This window comes from Lissotriton vulgaris, chromosome 4_1 (assembly GCF_964263255.1).
Source record: "Lissotriton vulgaris chromosome 4_1, aLisVul1.2, whole genome shotgun sequence".
Classification (NCBI taxonomy): domain Eukaryota; kingdom Metazoa; phylum Chordata; class Amphibia; order Caudata; family Salamandridae; genus Lissotriton; species Lissotriton vulgaris.
Window position 1 is genome coordinate 170,877,010 of NC_141691.1, and position 20,736 is coordinate 170,897,745.

Sequence of the window (20,736 nt, forward strand, 5' to 3'; positions counted from 1 at the left end):
CCTGGATATGGACTGTCGAGCTCCGGGGGGACTGAACTCGACAGAAGATTTTTACACATGTTTATGACAATTCCATACTGTCATACACGGTCTTCTGTCTCTCCTGTTGAGCAGTAGCTGCTTCGGTATTGCTTCTATATTGTGATTTATTTGTCTGTCCTCCTACTGTGATTGGTGTCGTCAACACGGTATAGAACAGAGGGTTGGATGGTTCCAAACAGTGGGGTGCAGCCTAGGCTTAGGCTGCACTAAGATGTACCAAGAACTTTGCTCACTGGTTAAGAACTTATCAGCCCGATTTATTGTATATGAATAGGAGAAAACAATATCACAAAGTCACAGAAAAAAGTATTGAAAAAAACATCACATAAAAAAAGTGCACTTGATTATTTTTCTTGTTATTCACTATTCACTGTGGTACAGCTATCTCTGAGTTGTGGTTGCATTGGGAAATTCATGAGTATAGTGGATGGGAGTCGGGCAGTGGCTGCGAGGGTTTCCTCTCTTTTCCTCTCTCTCTTTTGGGAGGGGTCAACTTCTCCTCTGCCCGTCATCTATCCAGCTCAGTGCACGTGTAGACAATATTGTGCATTTCAATATGGGATGCTGCGATCTGAGTATTTACACATCTATATTATTAGACTGATCCTCTAGACTATAGATCTCATCCCAAATTAAAGGTGTCGTGCTTATCTGCATTTTTACTCATAGTTGGATTGAAAGGTCATGGTTTTAAATATATTTATATATTTATGATATATATTTTTGTATTTATTAACTTATTATGATGTTTAATATGACCCTGTGTACAGAACACATATTGTATATAGTATACATCTGTGAAGTATGATCTTCTAGTAGCGCCTTGCACTTTTTACAATGTTTGGCTATTTGCTATGTCGTATACAGTATACATCTGTGAAGTAGGATCTTCATGCAGCACTATGCACTTTGTACACCGTTTGCTATTTGCACAAGTGGATTTATCCAGTAATTTTTGTTTACTTTACGTATCTTCATGAATTTGCATGTTTTCACCTTACTGACATAATTTCCATCAGCGCAACATGATTCAAGCCAAGGGATTATCCCGAGATGTGGTTATGATTATAAAGTCTGTTGTCAGTATCCATGCTCATGTACATCATGTGACCATAAACTCACCAATAGGAATGTATCCCCACTCAACACTAGCACTTTAAATATTGCCTTTCCCCAGCGTGCGTCATGTGATCAAGGCCTCTGTGTAGGCCGAAACGTCATGCTGTGTGCCGCTTCCTCGAGGGTACAATAAATATGATAATTGCTCACTGCACCTGAGGTCTCCGTCTTCCTTCCTGCGCATTGGGTTCCTGCATTGGGCTCCGAGCGAGAGGTTGCTGAGGATTGTTTTATATATATATATATATATATATTGTAGTTCACGAAGCACAGTGAAAACTGTGCCGATGCACTCCATTCAGGTAACACGTCTTTGTCAATCACTCCAACAGTCGGGTGTACTTATCAAGTTGCTTTTAATTTACATTGGTTCCAAAGCACAGATACATGGAACAGCCCAACGCGTTTCAGCGAACCAGTCGCCTTGACCACGGGTTCGTCATCCAATCACTCACCCATTTATCCATTCTATCACTCATCCATGTAAACATACATTCATCCAATCTCTCACTCATTCTAGCTTTCACCCACTCGCCAACCCAGAAATATCAAATCTCAAATCAATGAAGGAAACATTTTGAAATTAATAAAGGAACGCTTCTGTTTTCCTGCTCACAGTAGTCATTCTACCAACCTCAAAGGGTACAAGTCTGAGTGAACCGTCCAGGTTATAAACCTGTGATTTTGGGGCAAGAACAAATCCAGTCAGGTCATGCAATATTGCACTGAGCCTCGAGACTGACTTGCCTATGCAATAATATAAGTCGTTAAACCGCCGCAAGACTTACGCTGTGAGCTTAATAGTTTTAGGTATTATCTTCTTTAGCTTGTTATATTAACTTAATTACTGTGTTATTTAGGAGGTTGCGTTTTAAAGAAAGGCCATTAAAGGTGCGTTGCAGAATGTACGAAATGAAACTGTCTTTGAATTTTTTAATAGTAAATGCGGGCACCTGAAAATCACCAATGCACTAATTTTTTTGCGAACTGCTCACTAAAGACGTGCAAAATGTTCCCAGGGTTGGTACTGAGTCCATGAGCTGCCCAGACGCAGTATTATTATTATTGTAAACCAAGGCTGCCTCGCTGCCAGTGCCACGTTGCCTCGCGTATTCCAAGCCAGCCCACCCGTGCCACAGGTGCACGCAGGTGCCAGGTAGGTTTACGAAGCCAAGCTGCCCGACCGGCCCTGCAGGTCGGGCGCTGGAAATGAAAGTGGAAGCGCCGCGGACCGAGGGAGGGATCCAGGCCAGGGTTTGCCGCCCGCCCGCCGGGCGAGGTGTCACTCGCACCTCGTGCACATTGGATGAAAGTTTGCAGCCGAGGGAGAGACACACTTGTCTGCGCACCTGCGCGCCTGGCACCGAGAGACATCCCCACCGCCGCACAGTCACACTTCAAAACAACTTTCTTCACCTCAGGAGCCTGTGAGGGAGGCGGACGAGAGCGAAAAGGAGGCTGGTGTGAGGGAGAGAGCCGCGGCGGACACAGGTCTGTGCAAGGGTGCGTGGAAAGAGAGTGTGGCTGGAGGTGCCCTGCGCGCTGGTGCGCACGGGCTCTTGTCCGGGTGGAGAGGCGGATACTGCCACGGGTAGCGCTGCCAGCTTGGCACTGCAGACGGTGGTTTACCAGCTGCCCCTGCAGACCTGGGTGGGCATTGATGAATGTACGTTTCACCTGCGAACTGTCTTCAATTCTAAGCACTTTGTGAACAATATGATTCCCTTGTTTATAAGGCTAAGCAGACAACGTGTTCAGGGCGTGAGGGGACTCCCATATGGCACAACAGCGAGCTGAAGCGCTTCTAGACGCTACCAGTCAGGCCGGAATGGTTCGAATAATTGTCATCTTCAACACAACTCTGCAATTGTGGTTTGTTTATCAGACGCTCTTAATTTTGACGGGTTTGGAAAATTAGGCGCAGGGAAAAAGTTCGCCTTTTCACATGAAAACAGTTTTGGTCCATTGGGGAGGCTGAGATTCAAAACCGGTTCTAATTTGAAAACTTCGCCCACATACTGCCAGGGCTTTAAATGGGCCGGTACTGCCCGGTACTGAGTACCGGCACTTTTTTATTTTGAGAGGGAGAGTAGCGGCACTTCAAAAGAGAGACGTAATACTTTTAAATGGAGAGTACCGGAACTTCTCAGAAACAAGCAGGTACTCTGGTACAGAGTACCTGCTTTTCTATTTTTCCGTGTCAAGCACTGCATACTCATAAACATAGCTATTAGACGACAGCTTTACACGGACGAGCACCTGGTCCACATATTTACTCAGCATAGACAATAAGTGCACCTAGTTTGGCCACTATGCCACAGCCACTAGATCACCTCTTCTATAAATGTTGCCATCAGAGCACTTTGCCCCTAGAGACACTAAACCTCAGCTACTGACATTCTAGCCATTAACCTACATCTTTACTGTAAGCAGCCTCTGGACCACATCACACAAATGAACCACTAGAGCATCCCATTTGGGCCAGTAGAGCACAGCGTCGGTATCTTCAGTCACTAGACCACGACTTCAGCCTGCTCGGTCATTAAACAACATCTCCAGCCTGCGTAGTCAATGGACCACGCCACCAGACTCCTTAGCCACCAGGCCTCATCATCGGACTCCTTAGCCAATAAAACACATCCTCAGACTCCTTAGCCACTAGACCTCGTCATCAGACTCCTTACCCACTAGACCACATCTTGAGCCTGCTTAGCTACAAAACCACATCTTCAGCCTACGTAGTCAGTAGATCTCATCATCAGACTCCTTAGCCACTAGACCTCGTCATCAGACTTCTTAACCACTAGACCTCATCACCAGACTCCTTAGCCACTAAAACACATCATCCACTTGTTTAGCCACTAGATAACATCTCCAGCCTGCTTGGTCGCTTCTGTCATATATTCAGCCTCCTTAGCTACTAGACTAAATCTCCAGCCTCCTTAACCACTGAATCACATCATTAGAAGGTTTTATCACTATACCACTTTGCCAGCCTACTTAGCCACTAGCCTACCTCATCGTTCTCCTTGGTCAGTAGACCACATCTTTAGTTTCCTTAGCCAATAGAACACATCATCAGTCTCCTTAGCCAGTAGACCACATCTTTAGCTTTCTTAGCCATTGGACCAGGTCTCCTTAGCCACTAGAAATCGCCATAAGTCTCCTTAGTCGCTAGATCACATCATTAGCCTCCCGAGCTTCTAGACCACGTACCCAGTCCCCTTACCAATTAGCCCTCATCTTCAGCTTTCTTTGCCACTACACCACAACATCAGCCTCCTTAACCACTGGACCACACCATCAGCCTGTCTGATCACTAGACCACGTCTATAACCTACTTAGCCACTAGACCACGTCGTCAGTCTCATTAGCCACTAGACCACGTAGTCAGATTGGATGTATGGCGTTACAACGCATAATTTTACATCGCATACCATTACAACGCAATTTTTACAACGCAGGATGCATTACAATGCATGCCTTTACAACGCATGTCATTACATAGCAGATGCTATTACAACGCATGCCATTACAACGTAAGTATAGGTAAGTATATCTTTTAAAAAAAATTTAATTAAGTTAATTTAATTAATTTAATTTAATTAATTTAATTTAAATAATTTTAAAATTGAAATTAATTTAATTTAATAAATTTAATTCTATTAATTTAATTTAATTAATTTAAATTTTTTAATTAATTTATTATAATTAATTTAATTTAATTAATTTAATTTAATTAATTTTAAAATTGTAATTAATTTAGTTTAATTAATTTAATTTAATTAATTTTATTTAATTAATTTTAAAATTGAAATTAATTTATTTTAATTAATTTAATTTAATTAGTTTAATTTAATTAATTTAAAAAATGTAAATAATATAATCTAATTAATTTAATTTAATTTAATTAATTTAAATAATTTAATTTATTTAAAGTCGTTTTTTTAAAAAAACTGAACCCTAAAAATACCCCTGTACCCAAAAACCCAAACCCAGCCCTGAAACCTAAAAATACCCCTGTACCCCAAAACCCAAACCCAGCCCTAAAACCTAAAAATACCCCTGTACCCAAAACCCAAACCCAGCCCTGAAACCTAAAAATACCCCTGTACCCCAAAACCCAAACCCAGCCCTAAAACCTAAAAATACCCCTGTACCCCAAAACCCAAACCCAGCCCTAAAACCTAAAAATACACCTCTACCCCAAAACCCAAACCCAGCCCTGAAACCTAAAAATACCCCTGTACCCCAAAACCCAAACCCAGCCCTAAAACCTAAAAATACCCCTGTACCCCAAAACCCAAACCCAGCCCTAAAACCTAAAAATACCCCTGTACCCCAAAACCCAAACCCAGCCCTAAAACCTAAAAATACCCCTGTACCCCAAAACCCAAACCCAGCCCTAAAACCTAAAAATACCCCTGTACCCCAAAACCCAAACCCAACCCTGAAACCTAAAAATACCCCTGTACCCCAAAACCCAAACCCAGCTCTAAAACCTAAAAATACCCCTGTACCCCAAAACCCAAACCCAGCCCTAAAACCTAAAAATACCCCTGTACCCCAAAACCCAAACCCAGCCCTAAAACCTAAAAATACCCCTGCACCCCAAAACCCAAACCCAACCCTGAAACCTAAAAATACCCCTGTACCCCAAAACCCAAACCCAGCCCTAAAACCTAAAAATACCCCTGTACCCCAAAACCCAAACCCAAACCCTTAAAGTAATATATTTAATTTATAAAAATAAAAAACATAAATTAATATATTTATTTATAATTACTATTAATTAAATTAATTAAATAATATTAAATAAAATTTTAAAAAATTATATACTTACCTATACTTACGTTGTAATGGCATGCGTTGTAATAGCATCTGCTATGTAATGTCATGCGTTGTAAAGGCATGCAATGTAATGGATCCAGCATTGTAAAAGTTGCATTGTAATAGAAGTGCGTTGTAAAAGTTGCGATGTAACGGTTGTTTCCCAGTCAGTTTTCATAGCCACTAGACCACGTAGTCAGCCTCCTTAGCCTCTAGACCATGTTGTCAGTCTCCTTAGCCACTAGACCACGTTGTCAGTCTCCTTAGCCTATAGACCACGTTGTCAGTCTCCTTAGCCTCTAGACCACGTTTTCAGTCTCCTTAGCCTCTAGACCACGTTGTCAGTCTCCTTAGCCTCTAGACCACGTAGTCAGCCTCCTTAGCCTCTAGAACACGTAGTCAGCCTCCTTAGCCTCTAGACCACGTTGTCAGTCTCCTTAGCCACTAGACCACGATGTCAGTCTCCTTAGCCACTAGACCACGTTGTCAGTCTCCTTAGCCTCTAGACCACGCAGTCAGCCTCCTTAGCCTCTAGACCACGTTGTCAGTCTCCTTAGCCTCTAGACCACGTTGTCAGTCTCCTTAACCTCTAGACCACGTTGTCAGTCTCCTTAGCCTCTAGACCACGTAGTCAGCCTCCTTAGCCTCTAGACCACGTTGTCAGCCTCCTGACCACGTTGTCAGTCTGCATAGCCCCTAGACCACGTTGTCAGTCTCCTTAGCCACTAGACCACGTTGTCAGCCTCCTTAACCTCTAGACCACGTTGTCAGTCTCCTTAGCCTCTAGACCACGGCGTCAGTCTCCTTAGCCACTAGACCACGTTGCCAGTCTCCTTACATAACTTTTATTTGTAAAGTGCACGCTCACCCGTGAGGGTCTCAAGGCGCTGAGGGGGGTGTATTTGTAAAGCGCACGTTCACCCTTAGGCCTCTTGGTGCTGAATAACAGATGTTACTTGTTACCCAGCTCAATAGGGAGAGGATGTGGTCTCACGGATACACTGCCGACTTTGGAGCTGGGAAACCAAGGTTCAAGCCTCGGGGTCGACTCAATATCCTGTGATTCTTGTCAAATCACTTAACCTCCCTGTACTTACTAAAAAGTGGATGTGTCCTTGTGTAACGTAACCAGTGCTCATGTAAAGCGCTCCAATAGCTTCGGGTCGAGTTCGCGCTATATAAATCTGCGTTGTAATAGCATCTGCTATGTAATGTCATGCGTTGTAAAGGCATGCAATGTAATGGATCCAGCGTTGTAAAAGTTGCATTGTAATAGAAGTGCGTTGTAAAAGTTGCGATGTAACGGTTGTTTCCCAGTCAGTTTTCATAGCCTCTAGACCACGTAGTCAGCCTCCTTAGCCTCTAGACCACGTTGTCAGCCTCCTTAGCCTCGAGACCACGTTGTCAATCTGCTTAGCCCCTAGACCACGTTGTCAGTCTCCTTAGCCACTAGACCACGTTGTCAGCCTCCTTAGCCTCTAGACCACGTTGTCAGTCTCCTTAGCCTCTAGACCACGGCGTCAGTCTCCTTAGCCACTAGACCACGTTGTCTGTCTCCTTAGCCCCTAGACCACGTTGTCAGTCTCCTTAGCCACTAGACCACGTTGTCTGTCTCCTTAGCCTCTAGACCAAGTTGTCTGTCTCCTTAGCCTCTAGACCACGTAGTCAGTCTCCTTAGCCTCTAGACCACGGCGTCAGTCTCCTTAGCCTCTAGACCAAGTTGTCTGTCTCCTTAGCCTCTAGACCACGTAGTCAGTCTCCTTAGCCACTAGACTACGATGTCAGTCTCCTTAGCCTCTAGACCACGTTGTCAGTCTCCTGAGCCACTAGACCACGATGTCAGTCTCCTTACATAACTTTTATTTGTAAAGTGCACGCTCACCCGTGAGGGTCTCAAGGCGCTGAGGGGGGTGTATTTGTAAAGCGCACGTTCACCCTTAGGCCTCTTGGTGCTGAATAACAGATGTTACTTGTTACCCAGCTCAATAGGGAGAGGATGTGGTCTCACGGATACACTGACGACTTTGGAGCTGGGAAACCAAGGTTCAAGCCTCGGGGTCGACTCCATATCCTGGGATTCTTGTCAAATCACTTAACCTCCCTGTACTTACTAAAAAAGTGGATGTGTCCTTGTGTAACGTAACCAGTGCTCATGTAAAGCGCTCCAATAGCTTCGGGTCGAGTTCGCGCTATATAAATCTGCAACAATAAATAAATGGTACTCATTTTATCAACCTCAGATGGCTGAACGCTGAGTAGACTCACTGGGATTTGAACCTGTGACCATGAGGTCAAACACAGGCCCCTACAGTGGACGCATTAATCCACTGAGCCACCAGACCCAGCCTAACTACCAGTGCAGTTCTCCTGTCACTCAAGTATTGAGAACCCCAATCAGTAGACCGCATCTTTCCTTACTAAGCCACAAATCACATGTTCTACAATAAGGCAAAGTATGGGGAACTCACGGTGCAAGACTCTTGATTCTGCTTTGTATGGCTCGTATCAAGACTTGCAATGATGAGGAGACACCACATATGGGCAAACCTGAACCACACCTTACCGGTACTTCATTGTGTGGCGTTAGTGCACCAGTGGCGTTACTGCACCAGTTTACCAGGCAGCTCACAATGAGGCACTTAGACAAGACCTTCTTGCATCTTAGCCATCAATCTACATCTTCACACAGTTTAGCCATTGGACCACAGCTTCACCTTCCATACTAAGCAAGTGTTTGCCTGATTACAGGTTTACTACAGAGAATAGTGGAAATACTTCAATTACTTACTGGTAATTTAAAAGTTCATAAACTGCTACATACCCTTATTGCACTGATCAACAGTGGTATCTGTGACGTGCTAGACTTGTCTGCTGAGGAGTGCCAACTCTTCTATATAAGTTCAAGCAACATGCTTTTGAATTTGGCAAATGTTTGTTTAATGGTTTCCATTTAAAAAGTAGTTGTGTTTTTTAGCGTTTTTAGCGTAGACATCAGAGAAACACGTTGACTTAACCAGTCATGACACAATTGCATTATATTGTATTGCAGCATTTATATAGCACTTACTACCCCTATGTTGGGTGCTCAAGCACTTGCCTACATGGTTAAAGTGCTAGAACATGTAAGGTTGGGAGGATGTTGTCCTTGTTTTGAACCTATGTGAGAAGTGTTTTCATGTTTCAAGGTCAGCGCCTTGAGACCCTCCACAGTGAGTATCTGTGGTATACAAACACCCGATAGATTGATGTTGTATGTGATTACCACCTAAGTGCCATTATCATGTAATAGGACACAGTGTGTAGCAATGTGGTGGATGATGAAGTGTGAGAGACAGAGACACAGTTTTATGGTTTTCAGTATGCTGGCAGCTTTGAACAGCTCTGCGGGCCCCTTTATGGCTTTTCTTATGATTATTGTTTGCTTAGCTAGTTACTGCACAGGGTTGTCTAATCTTAGATTTTTTGTATAGTTGAAGTCCTGCGTTCATTTATTCTATCCATGGTTTGGCAGAGAAATAGGATAAAAAATGATGTCGCTGGTGAGATTCAAAACAGCCACTTTGAACAGCGCCTGCAGTGTACACAAAGAAAAGTGCCAGGTGTTAGTTATTGCATAAGAGGCTTCTTGCCAGCAATTGTGAAGGTCACTTGGGACTGGCTCACAAGACATTTAGGACTGGTGATATTTCATGGTTGTGGTGATAATTTAAGGCAATGTTTGGCGTATTATAAAAGCAGGTTTCTGGAGGTGGTGGTGAGTGTGAATGTTTCTACGATTGTTTTGTGCTGCATTTTGTAGTGATGGGGATGTCTTCGGTTGTTTACATTGCGGTGTTTTTCAGCTGTATTATTTCAAAGTGAAATTTTGTTGCACTGTGGTTAGTGTGTTACATCTTGTTTGACTGTGTTGCTGTATTGTGCCCTAATACATTTGGATTGTGTTATGTTGCTTTGTGCATGTTATTGTGTTATGTTATGTTGCTTACTTTAGATATTTCTACAAATGTTGCTACAATTCCAGCCAAAAGCAGCACATGCCTTGAAAGTTCCTCTGAAAAGGCGCCATTTACCACTGTTAAGAAGGTAAAATAGTGCATTTTCAGCTCCTCGGCTATTTTAGACGCCAGCTAGTCCAAAACTGTGGCAGAGACCATGTCTTAAATTAACACTTGCAGTTCTCACTTTAGGTAATACAGTCCCAGAGGTATTCAAATCGTTTTATTTCTTTATTGGATGTTCACAAAACCTAAGAGTAAAACAACCAACAAAACCGGCCCAAGCCCTTGATTAAACCAATTTATAAACCAGCTTTCTCCTGAAACATTTGTGAACAAGAGTTCTTGTTTGGAAATTATAAGCAACCCTCAAACATCAAAATGAAAAAGTAAACATCCTGTTTTCCATAGTGAGGATGCCATTGTTTGCCATCCTCAAACAGCATCTGTGCTAGACAGCAATGTCATAATAGCTGGCATCGATTTCTTGGGAAGAGGAATGGGTCTAGGGGCGGCCAGTGTATCAGGGTTAGGCAAGAGGTCTTGTTTGATTATTAGAAAAGTAAAATCAGACTTCTCTGCAGAACATAAAAAAATAAGCTCAAATGTTTTTGACAGAAAACCCTGAGAGCTAGCCTTGAATTAAAGGGTGTGATCAGGAGTGGCACAGTACAAGCATGGAATCAAAAGTATTAAGGGCAGTATCAGGTAAACAAAATATGCATTTTCTGTGCTTGCCTGATGTGAAGTTAAGAGGGCAGCAGCGTAATATAAAATCGAAAGATAACAATAAGGGGTGTGGGTGTAGGGTTATTGGTTGAGGGGAGGTGAAACTGTACTCAAGCAGTAACCACAATTCTTGTCAGGGTGAAACACAAGCAAATCTCAAACGTGTAAAGCATTTATTCAGCACTTTAAACAGTAAAAAAGTGAAAACACAATACATCAAAAATCCCACACCAATGTAGAAAAATTGAGTAAAATGTAATAAATCATTTGAGACCAAAACAACAAAAATCTAATCAGTAGAATCGGAGATATGCAGTATTAAAATCTTAAGTGGAAATAGTGTTTAAAAGCACAAAGCACCAACTGAGGTTATCTCTTCCTGAAGGATTGGGAGAAAGTCACAAGTTGAGGCTGAATGTGATGGAGTGTGAACCAAGTTAGGCCCGCTAAAAAAAGTACTGTAAAGCCTGGTTGCGGAGCAATGAAAGGTCCAGCATCGAGGATACATTGCCTAGAGGTGGCTTGGGGCTGCGATACAAGATTCTTTGTTCAGGATGCATGGTGCAGCTGCTGTTCTGAGGAGCTGCAATGTGAGGTCCTGTGACGAGGATGCGTTGCGAAAACAGCAGTTTCGAGTGCCTGCGATGAGAGATCCTGCAACGAGGATATCATGCAGTTGCGGTTCCAAGGAGCTGAGAGGTCCTGTGTTTGGCAAGCACCACGCAGCAGCAATTCCAATACGAGGCAATGCGTTGCACTACATCAGTTCTGCTGGGACCCAGTTGGGCTGCTAGAGCTCCTTCAGGCCCACTTCCAAGGGTTCAGCACTGGGGTGACACCACTAGGGGCAAAGACTCATAGAAGACGGAGTTTAGGTGCTTGTTTCAGGGTGGTTGGAGCAACTTCTGTCCCAGAGGCTCTGACCAGGAGGCCAGCTAACTAGCCCTTGGAGTCACTCTGGTGGTCCTGGCTTCGAGATGAGGTAGCAGCACAGCAGTCCTTCTGAGTCTTCCACAGACCCAGAAGTGTACTGAGGAGTTGGAGCTGAGGGTACAATATTTGTACTTGGTGCCAACTTTGAAGTAGGAGAAAGTTCTGGTGGTTTTCACCCCAAAGGTGTTTGGAATTTCCTGCATCCCTTCCCTGGCCCCAGCTTGTCTGGGGGCACAAAAGACTAGTGTGAAACCCCTTTGTGTGTGTGCTGAGGCAGAGACTTAGTAATGTAAAAGTATGGTAGGTGAGAGCTCCTCCCCCCTATCAAGTCAGAGATGGCTCATCCTGCCAACACCTATTCCCCCTTTGTCTCACTATCTGTGATCAATACACAACTACCAACTGCCAGCTACACCTAGCCATGTGACGCTGGATACAAACTGCAGTCACCAAATGGTTGGGTCAAGAAAATGGCAACTTTCTAAAAAGTGGCAATTTCAGAAATGTGACTTAAAATCCAACTTTACCATTAAATAGCGTTTTAATTACACTTCGTTAGACACCAAACTCTACATTCCTACCTGCTTGCAAAAGAAAGTTTTCACTTATTAAATGTAATACGGTAACCCTATGTTATCCTATGGGAGAGGCATCCCTTGCAGTAGTGAAAAAATAATTTAGAAGCGTTTCACTACCAAGACATGTCAAAGTTAAAAGTATGTGTCCAACTTTTTAAATACAATGCACCGTGCCCTATTGGATGTTTAGGGCCTAACCTAGAAGATACTTATATGCATTAAAATGAAGGTTAAGGCTTGGCAAAAGGTTTCTTTTGCCAGGTCGAAATTTCAGTTTTAACTGCACACACGGGCTGCAATGGCACATGTGTAAAGGGCTACTTAAGTGGGTCTCACAATCAGTGCTGCTTGCCAGCTTGTAACATTTAAATTACATGCCATGGGGAAAGGGGGTACCATTTTACTAAAGACTTACACATAAATTAAATGTGCCAATTGGGTGTAAGCCAGTTTTACTATATTTAAGGGAGGGAGCAGAATCACTTTAGCACTGGCTAATAGTGGTAAGATGTGCTGAGTCCTAAGGCAAACAAAAACAAATTCAACAAAAACAGAAGGAGTAAGGCAAAAGGTTTGGGGGGAGGCCACCCTGAGGTTGACAAATCTAACAGTGTGGATAAGATGCCCTTCATGACTTACTGCCACCACAGTTCTTTAGTTTGTAATATTTTACATCCTCACATTTCAGTGCTGCTCTGTTAATGTAACTGAGAAGATAACGTAGACATAATCTATGTACATGGTACAGCCCCTTGGTCTCTATCCATTGTTATTGCTAGCTTTGCTTCTTATGGGCTTTCATGCTTGTTGTTATGTTTCAAGAAGCATTGGCAAACCCCAAAGGTCTTCATGTTGGCTGCTAACTTTTTGGCTTTGTCTGTGCTTTTGTTTTGTCATAGTTTTTACAAAACGTTATTGTTAGGAAAGCTTGTCAGTCTAAATAAAATTGCTACAAGCAAAAATATTTTGGACTCAGAAAGCACACATTGCTACAGTAGTTCCTGGTACTGAAGGAAACTACATTGTGAGTGGATGTGGTGCTTTCGAAATGTCAGAATGCCATCACTCACAGTGAAGTTAGCAAGTGGCTGAAGTGGGCGGGCCCAATGTCCTATGCTGTATGCTGTAGTGGGTGGAAGAAAAATGTGAATGCCTTATTATCAAAACAATAGATGAAGATGGCTAGCTAAAAGCTCCTATAACTAACTATGCTACATATATAATATTAGTAAAATGATAAGGTTTTGGCTCACGCCAGACCTAAACATTGGAAGGAATACACAGCATTAGGAAAACAGAGCTATACAAAATACTTTAACATGTTATTTTCCGAGATTATACCTTTATTAGGCTAACAATAACTTTTAGTTGCTCGGATTCCTCCTCATGCAGTTTACTAGAGAATATCCCTTCCTGTATGCACTAAGCAGTAGCCCTAAAGGGCACATTTGGGAATGAAAACTGGAACATTAGGTATCGGGGTGGGATCAGTGCTTAATGTAAGCCAGTGGTTTCCGGCACTCGACACCTGCACTTAATTGTCAACACCATGCTTCTCATAGTCAACCACATGGTGGTGCTGTCTGTCTAATTTAAAGATGAGCACAACAACAGTTGTTTATTAATTCAAAATACATAAAAAAATTACTATTGACTGTGCCTCAAGCTATTCTTATAGCTTTTGGGGCCTGGTATGGACTGAATTGTCACACTTGTAGGAGTGTGAAGATTACAAATTGTGCTGGTACTTTGCCATTGGCAGCGCTGGGAGGGGCAATGTGTGGTGCAAGCTGCAGTAGCCTCCTGACGAGAGCCCTGGTACTTATTTGTTTACAAATTAAGCACTGGACCATGGGATACAGCTAAAGGCTTCAAGAGGGATAAGATGGGATCAGTCTGCAGTGGAGTAGCAAAATTAATTTTAAAAATGTAAAGGAAAAATGCATGGAAGCAGAAATAGGCATACTAGCCCGGGGGATTACATTTTAGGTGGATGTGCACATGCACAAAGCAAAATGCAATCACTCAAAGTGAAGACAGCCAATGACTGTAGTGGTCTGACACACTCTGTCATGCTTGGGTGGAATCAAAATGTGACAAACACTTGAACAGACAACAGATGAAGAGGGCTGGCCAAAAACCTCTCTATAAAAATATAGGTTTGCATTTTTTATTATGATTTTTTTAAGCCTGAGTCTGGTGAGCTAAAGCTGTCTCTAGGTCAGGCCTAACAATGGCCCCCCATCCACTGTTTTGAGAGTAAAAATAGGTATATTTGGGGTGCAGTGGGTCCCTCACACGCAGGGCCCCAATACACCTGCTCCGTTATTGATGCTCTTGTAGGCCTGCGATAACAATAATTGGCAGTGAAAAGAAAGTATGAACAAAGAGCAGTCAACCTCCAAGCTGTGGAACCGGATTCGAGTCTCGGCAACTACGCTCAACATCCTGTGATTCTGGGCAAATCACTTAATCTCCCCGTACCTAAAAAAATGAATGTGTGTCCTCATGTAACGTAACTGGTGCTCATGCAAAGCGCTCTGATACCCGATGTCACGGGTCTAATTCGCGCTATATAAAACTCTAAAAAAATAAATAATAAAAAGAATGTAAAATTCTTTCCTTTCACAACTACACGTAGAGAAAATGTTTGCTGCATAAGCAACAGGTATACCAACAGCCCGGATATACAGCCCCAAGTCCCCAGTCGCAGGGCATGTGTGTGGGTGGCATGAAACTGGAGGCGAGCGAAAGACAGGTGCAGAATCCTGTTTATGTCGTCCCGAATTCGGCGGCCAGAGCCATCTATGGCCTGCCCAGGAGGGCCAGCGCCTCTTCGCTACTAGCCAGGCTGCACTGGCTGCCAATTTCTGGTAGAATCAGATTTAAACTCCTCACTCTGGCGTTTAAAGCCCTTCATGAGATTGGTCCCAATTATCTTAGGAAGCGTATTGCTTTCTATGTGCCACGGAGGACGCTGCGGTCAGCGGACTTGGCCAAAATGGAGGTGCCTGCGGTCAAACGTGCCCGGATGGGAGGCCGATCCTTCCCGATCCGTGATAGCTTGTTTGTGGAACGAGCTCCCACTTTCTCTCCGGAAAGCGAACAACCTTCTGGCTTTTAGGAAGGAGTTGAAGACTCTGCTCTTCACTAAGCAACCTTCGCGACTGTAGTGTGTATGCCTCTGGTTTCTTGTCTCTTTGGGCCTCTTTGCTAAAGCGCCGGGACACCCTTTTGGGGTAGCCGTGCGCTCAAAAAGTACGGCTTAACATTAACATTTACTCCCCAAGGCAAACGCCTACGTGGTCGTGACAGCTAGCAGCCTGTAGGATGGGTTGCTTTGTTTAAAGTTTTATCTGATCAGCTGGATCAAGCATCAATGTTTTGAATTCTGGCTTGTGGTGTTTATGAATGAATCATGCTTTTCAGTGCCACGCCACAAAATGAGCTTCTTCTAAGTGTTGTCTCAAAAGGCAACCAGCACACAAAAGAACTCACAAATCCGGTTTATGAGCTAAATGTGACATGATTCTAAGCGTCACTAACATCCAGGGATGGACACTCCCAGGTAAGCACCAAGGGCCTGAACCGCAATGTTGTGCATAGAAGGGAATCTTTTGTGCAAAAAAAGCTTATCTGGAGGTGTAAATTCACTCCCCCTGATTGACAGACTTGGGAGCAGTGGGTGTGTGCAGCCACAGAACAGATGTACCACTGGTGACCAAAAGCGAGAGATGTGCTTTGTGCATGGGAGGATCTGTCATACCGAGTCTAGTGAACACCCACTGACATGTACATTTGTCCAGATTTATAATAGTATGGAGGGTGCTTCCCACACTGAAGGCATAAGCAAATGTAATCTTGTCAAAAACTAGACTGTTTTCTGAGTGTGAAAGGAAAGGTTGAACCCCTATAACTCATGGGTTTGGAAGGAAATATGTTTTTCCACAGAAAATCTGTTTTATCCTTGCAGAAAATAAAAGTCTGCATATGTCCGATAGTTCCCTGAAGTACTCCTGGTGGCCAGGAAGTGAGTATGAAATGTACTGTTGGATTCATTGTCCATGAGCACACCTATTGCATTTTGTGATTCCTTGAATGTATTCAAGACATAGATTTTATGATTCATTTGTCGACACATTTGTGTGTGAAGAGAACCCCATAACAGGAGAATATGGGTGCTTTACAAGAAGGGAAAACCAAACCAGGTATGCCTCTGCTGGAGTGACTGCCTGCAGCGGGCGAAGGCAGCGCGTGTTCATAGCCTTTTCAACTCTAACGTGTGAACAACATGATTTTGGTCTTTGCTGGAATTGTGTTCAAAGGTCGAGAGAGGTGGATGCAGATTTCTTTTACTAGCAGTTAGTTTTGAATTTTATAAAGGTTTCCCAGGAGTCCTTTCGGCAGGCCTGTTGGGAGCAGTCAACCTGCTGTAACTAAGCATTCATTGGAAGCGCCCCTCCAAAGGCAGGCTCTCGCTACGCCGTGTGGTGTGAAGTTGTAGGATGCTTGTGAAAGAGAGCTTATGTTGAAGCTCGGATTCCTGTCCTCAGGCTCTGTTGGTGACAGTGATGCTAGAAAACAAGAGGCTCTTTTATTTCAAGGTGACACCGCCCGCGGGTCTCTGCAGGGCACGGATTCTAGGGGACTGGGCCAGGCAAGGAACCGGTGAGGTCATCTGTCTTGTTTTCAGTGTGGAATCCTCCCAAACAACCAAGGTGTTCACTCCTCCGCCTGTTCCACCCTGCCTGCCTCCAAACATTGTCACAAGACTGAGCACACTTCTCCTCTTCCCGTGCAACAAGCTTGCCTCTGCTTAGCAATGGGCCTCAGTCACAGGTTGATTTGACTTCATTGAGAGTTGTCCAAAGCTGGAAACAGACTGGTGGCAAGTTCCCAAAACCTATAGTGTGCGCACAACGTGACACTCTCACCTCTCCCCCACTGCCAACATCCGTCTCAACCCAAACCCTTGCCAGGCCCATGAAGTCACATAATGCAGTTATAATGTCCAAGGCGTAGATTTTATTCTCTTCAAACAGGATAATTCAAAACATCCACTAAGTGGGTATAAGTAAACTACTTGGATACACCAAATATACATGCTGCACCTTCTAGTGATATTTACATGTCACAGGCACTAAGATATTAACATACTTATTACATTTCAGTAAAGCATTAAGCTGACCATCCTCGTGAACACACTACTGCGCACATTCTGCTGGCAGGCCACAACGTGCTACAGCAAACAGTTGCATTATCTGAACCAGGGTACGGCATAACACACCGGCCCTCAGAGGTACCTGAACAATGTCAAAACTTTCCAGCATACACATATCCAAGACATCAAGACCTTAGAATTGTCATCACAGGTGAGCATAGCCTTATGTTGTTCGAAGTCTTGAACCCTCTGCTGCGCACCTAGTGCCGGCAGGCCACAGCGTGCCACAACAAACAGTTGCCTTACTTGAAATCCAGGGCACTGCATAGTGCACTGGCCCTCCGAGGTACCTGAACACAGGCAGTCACCCCAAGATTCAACTCAGTCCTTAAGTGACGTGCTAGGGCAGTAGAGTTGAGGACCATAGGCAGGCCGGTCCCCCTTTTTTACCGCAAATCCACTGCACACTTCAATCCTACCCCGTCCTGTGGTCCATCTATTCACTCAACCTCCTTTGTTGAGCATGCCCCTTCATTGTTAACTGTCGGCACTCCGCCACAGGGCGAGAAGCTCCCCGGCGCACCCCCCCCTCTCCCCCCCCCCCCACCGGCGTTGACTGTGCTCCAGAATAGCCCCCAAAATTGTGTGGATGAATATCTCTATTCCTTTTGTCGACAGATGCTCACCATTGTGATGGAACAGTTCAGTAGACCCCGGATGAAGCAATTTGTGCTGTATCGTACCCATTGAAGAGCCACGTAAGAATTTATGTATTGAAGAATTCAGTTTCCGCACAGAGTCATTAATGGCCTTTGCCGAGGCCCCACCCAGCCATAATGACCTTGGTACTGTCTAATCCTAGCCAGGACTGAAAACAAGGCCTCTCGAACTCCTAGTCTGCCTAAAGGCAGCATGTCATTCCCGCCCACGTGTATAACTAAAATGACCGGGCGAGGCATCTCTCCGGATTCTACCGCTTGTTGAAGCTTGACAAAAAGATCCTGTAACCGTAGTCGCTGTACCCCAAGCCAGTGGTGCGCAAACCCAGCAGCCCCTTGTGCTGCCTCCAAACCGGACCCATGAAACTGCTGCTCCGCACTGCAAATCAAGGAATGCCCACACCAACCAATATGCACAGGTTTGCGGGAAACAACTGTAATAGAGAGAGAATTGGTGTTAAGACCAAGATTGAAGGCACCCTAAGCATCATTTCTTCCTTTAAATGTGACTTGGCCGGACGTACCGATGAAAACAATCTGACTGCCAACGACCCACTTTTTTGATTGCATCAGCTGGCCAACCCATCGCCGCTGCTGTGGTGGCTGCCCCTAAGCCAAAAGAATGGGAGCTAAACTTCATGGAATCCTCCCCTAGATATGTTAACGCCTTCCTACACACCTGGGTAAACTGATATCTTGTCATCGGCACGCCATCCTTATGCACTAGAAGCCTTGTCGAGGGGACCACTGGGCGTACCTTAAGATATTCACGTGTCAATTCTACTGGACAATATGCCACTTGATGGGCCGCAAACAATTTCACCCATGTGCCCCTCCCACGCGAGTCTGTCTTTGACCGCCGGATCCTTATGTGGACTGCTCCCTCTTCTAGGAAGATGTCTGCCATGCCTAACCCACCTTCCCCCTGTTTGGATGCTGCCACCAACTCGGAGACAAGTAAGGCCCCTAAAAAAGGCAAGCAAGTAAGCCAGACTGAGTAGCTTTACCTCATATTGACACCGGCACACCAACTGTAATGCCCCCACAAGCCTACCCAACCTTTCAACATTTATAGGTCGCCTAGCGTCCTGCACTCCAGGTACCAAACGCTCCCAGCCCTTGGTGACCTTTTGCACCCTAAAATCTTTAGTGGGACCTCTAACACCATGCAAACCTGCGAAGAAAGCAATGGCAGATAACTGCCTCCACACTACCGAGAGTGACCTCCCCTGATCCTTCTGGACCACAAGAAAACCCAAAACACCTTCTGGTGTGAATCAATTTTGTTCCGTGTCCGCTCTGAATGTCGCGTTGTACACCCCCCAAGCCCTCTCGTACATACGTTTTGTCTGGGGTGCCAATGCTGCTGTAATTAGGTCTGCGGCAATGGGGCACCAAACCTCCATAACTCCTCTGGGAACTCCGCCATCACTTCGTCTGCTTGCGGCCACCGTTCCCTGAACTCTGCCATCTTAAATCGAGACAAAGCGTCAGCCACTGTATTATCCACACCAGGTACATGTTTGGCAGCAAAATGCACGTTATGCAAGAGACACAGGCGAATAAGAGTCTTCAACAACCGCAGCACCAAGGGGCATCTCGCGCTCTGATTATTAATGGCCAACACCGCAGACATACTGTCCGACCAAAAAATTACTCTTGTCTTCGCCAAAGAAGACCCCCAAATGTGTAGGGCAACAATGATAGGGAACAATTCTAAAAAGGTAACGTTGCGGGTAAGCCCACACGTAACCCATTCTTCAGGCCAATGTTTCATGCACCACTTAGAACCCAACACTGCCCCAAAACCAATACTGCCCGCTGCATCCGTATAGAGGGTTAACTCAGTGTTGTTGCACTCTGGCTGCTGCCACAAAAGTGTTCCATTTAAGTTATCCAAGAACTCTCTCCATGACTCCAAGTCCTCTCTAACGTCTGCCGACAACCTTGTGTGATGGTGCTTAGCTCGTAAGCCAGGCATTGCTCTAGCAATGTTTTTTGAAAAAACTCTCCCTATGGGAATCACTCTCAGGGCAAAGTTCAATTGGCCTATCAAGACCTGCAGCTGATGCAAAGTAACCTTTCTGGCTGAGATGCAGGCGTTAACCGCCTCCCTGAATGACTGCACCTTTTCCTGAGGCAACCTACATTCCCCTGCCACTGAATCTATCTCAATCCCTAGGAAGCATAAGCAGGTGGTGGGCCCTTCTGTCTTGTCTTCAGCTAGCGGGACCCCCAGCGCCTGGGCAAGCTGCCGGAAACCTTGCAGCGCCCTCCCACACGCCTGATTACCAGGGGGACCCATGAACAAGAAGTCATCTAGGAAATGCACCACATCGTCTGACGACACCAAATCCTTCACAGCCCATTCTAGGAATCGGCAGAATGGGTCACATGGCGCAAGTAAGGGAGCCCCTCCTCTAGGCGAGTGGGGCTCCTGCTCATTACCGATTGCCCTCACAGTGTGCCTTGCTCCTACTGTAGTGGAAAAGTAAATGCAATAAGTGGGCTAGAAAGACACCATTTAAATTCAAATTGTATACACATTGGTACACATGTGGCGCCTGGCAATGGTCATGTGGGCGGGGCTTCATGCTAGTGGCCTGCTATTACAGCTCCAGCTGTATGCA

General features: G+C 44.7%; 1 protein-coding gene across 6 annotated transcripts in view; it reads left to right on the forward strand.

Annotated features, from left to right (window-relative positions):
- The first annotated feature begins 2,445 nt into the window (after nucleotides 1-2,445).
- LOC147718541 (synaptotagmin-like protein 2) overlaps nucleotides 2,446-20,736 on the forward strand; it is a 684,078-nt gene continuing 665,787 nt past the window's right edge. For 5 of the 6 annotated variants that reach the window (XM_086918472.1, XM_086918471.1, XM_086918476.1 and 2 more), the window contains exon 1: nucleotides 2,466-2,652. The gene's annotated coding sequence lies outside the window, so the exon portion shown is untranslated. Of the gene's footprint in view, nucleotides 2,665-20,736 lie in introns of all 6 variants that reach the window. The other variant, XM_086918473.1, reaches the window with a different exon arrangement.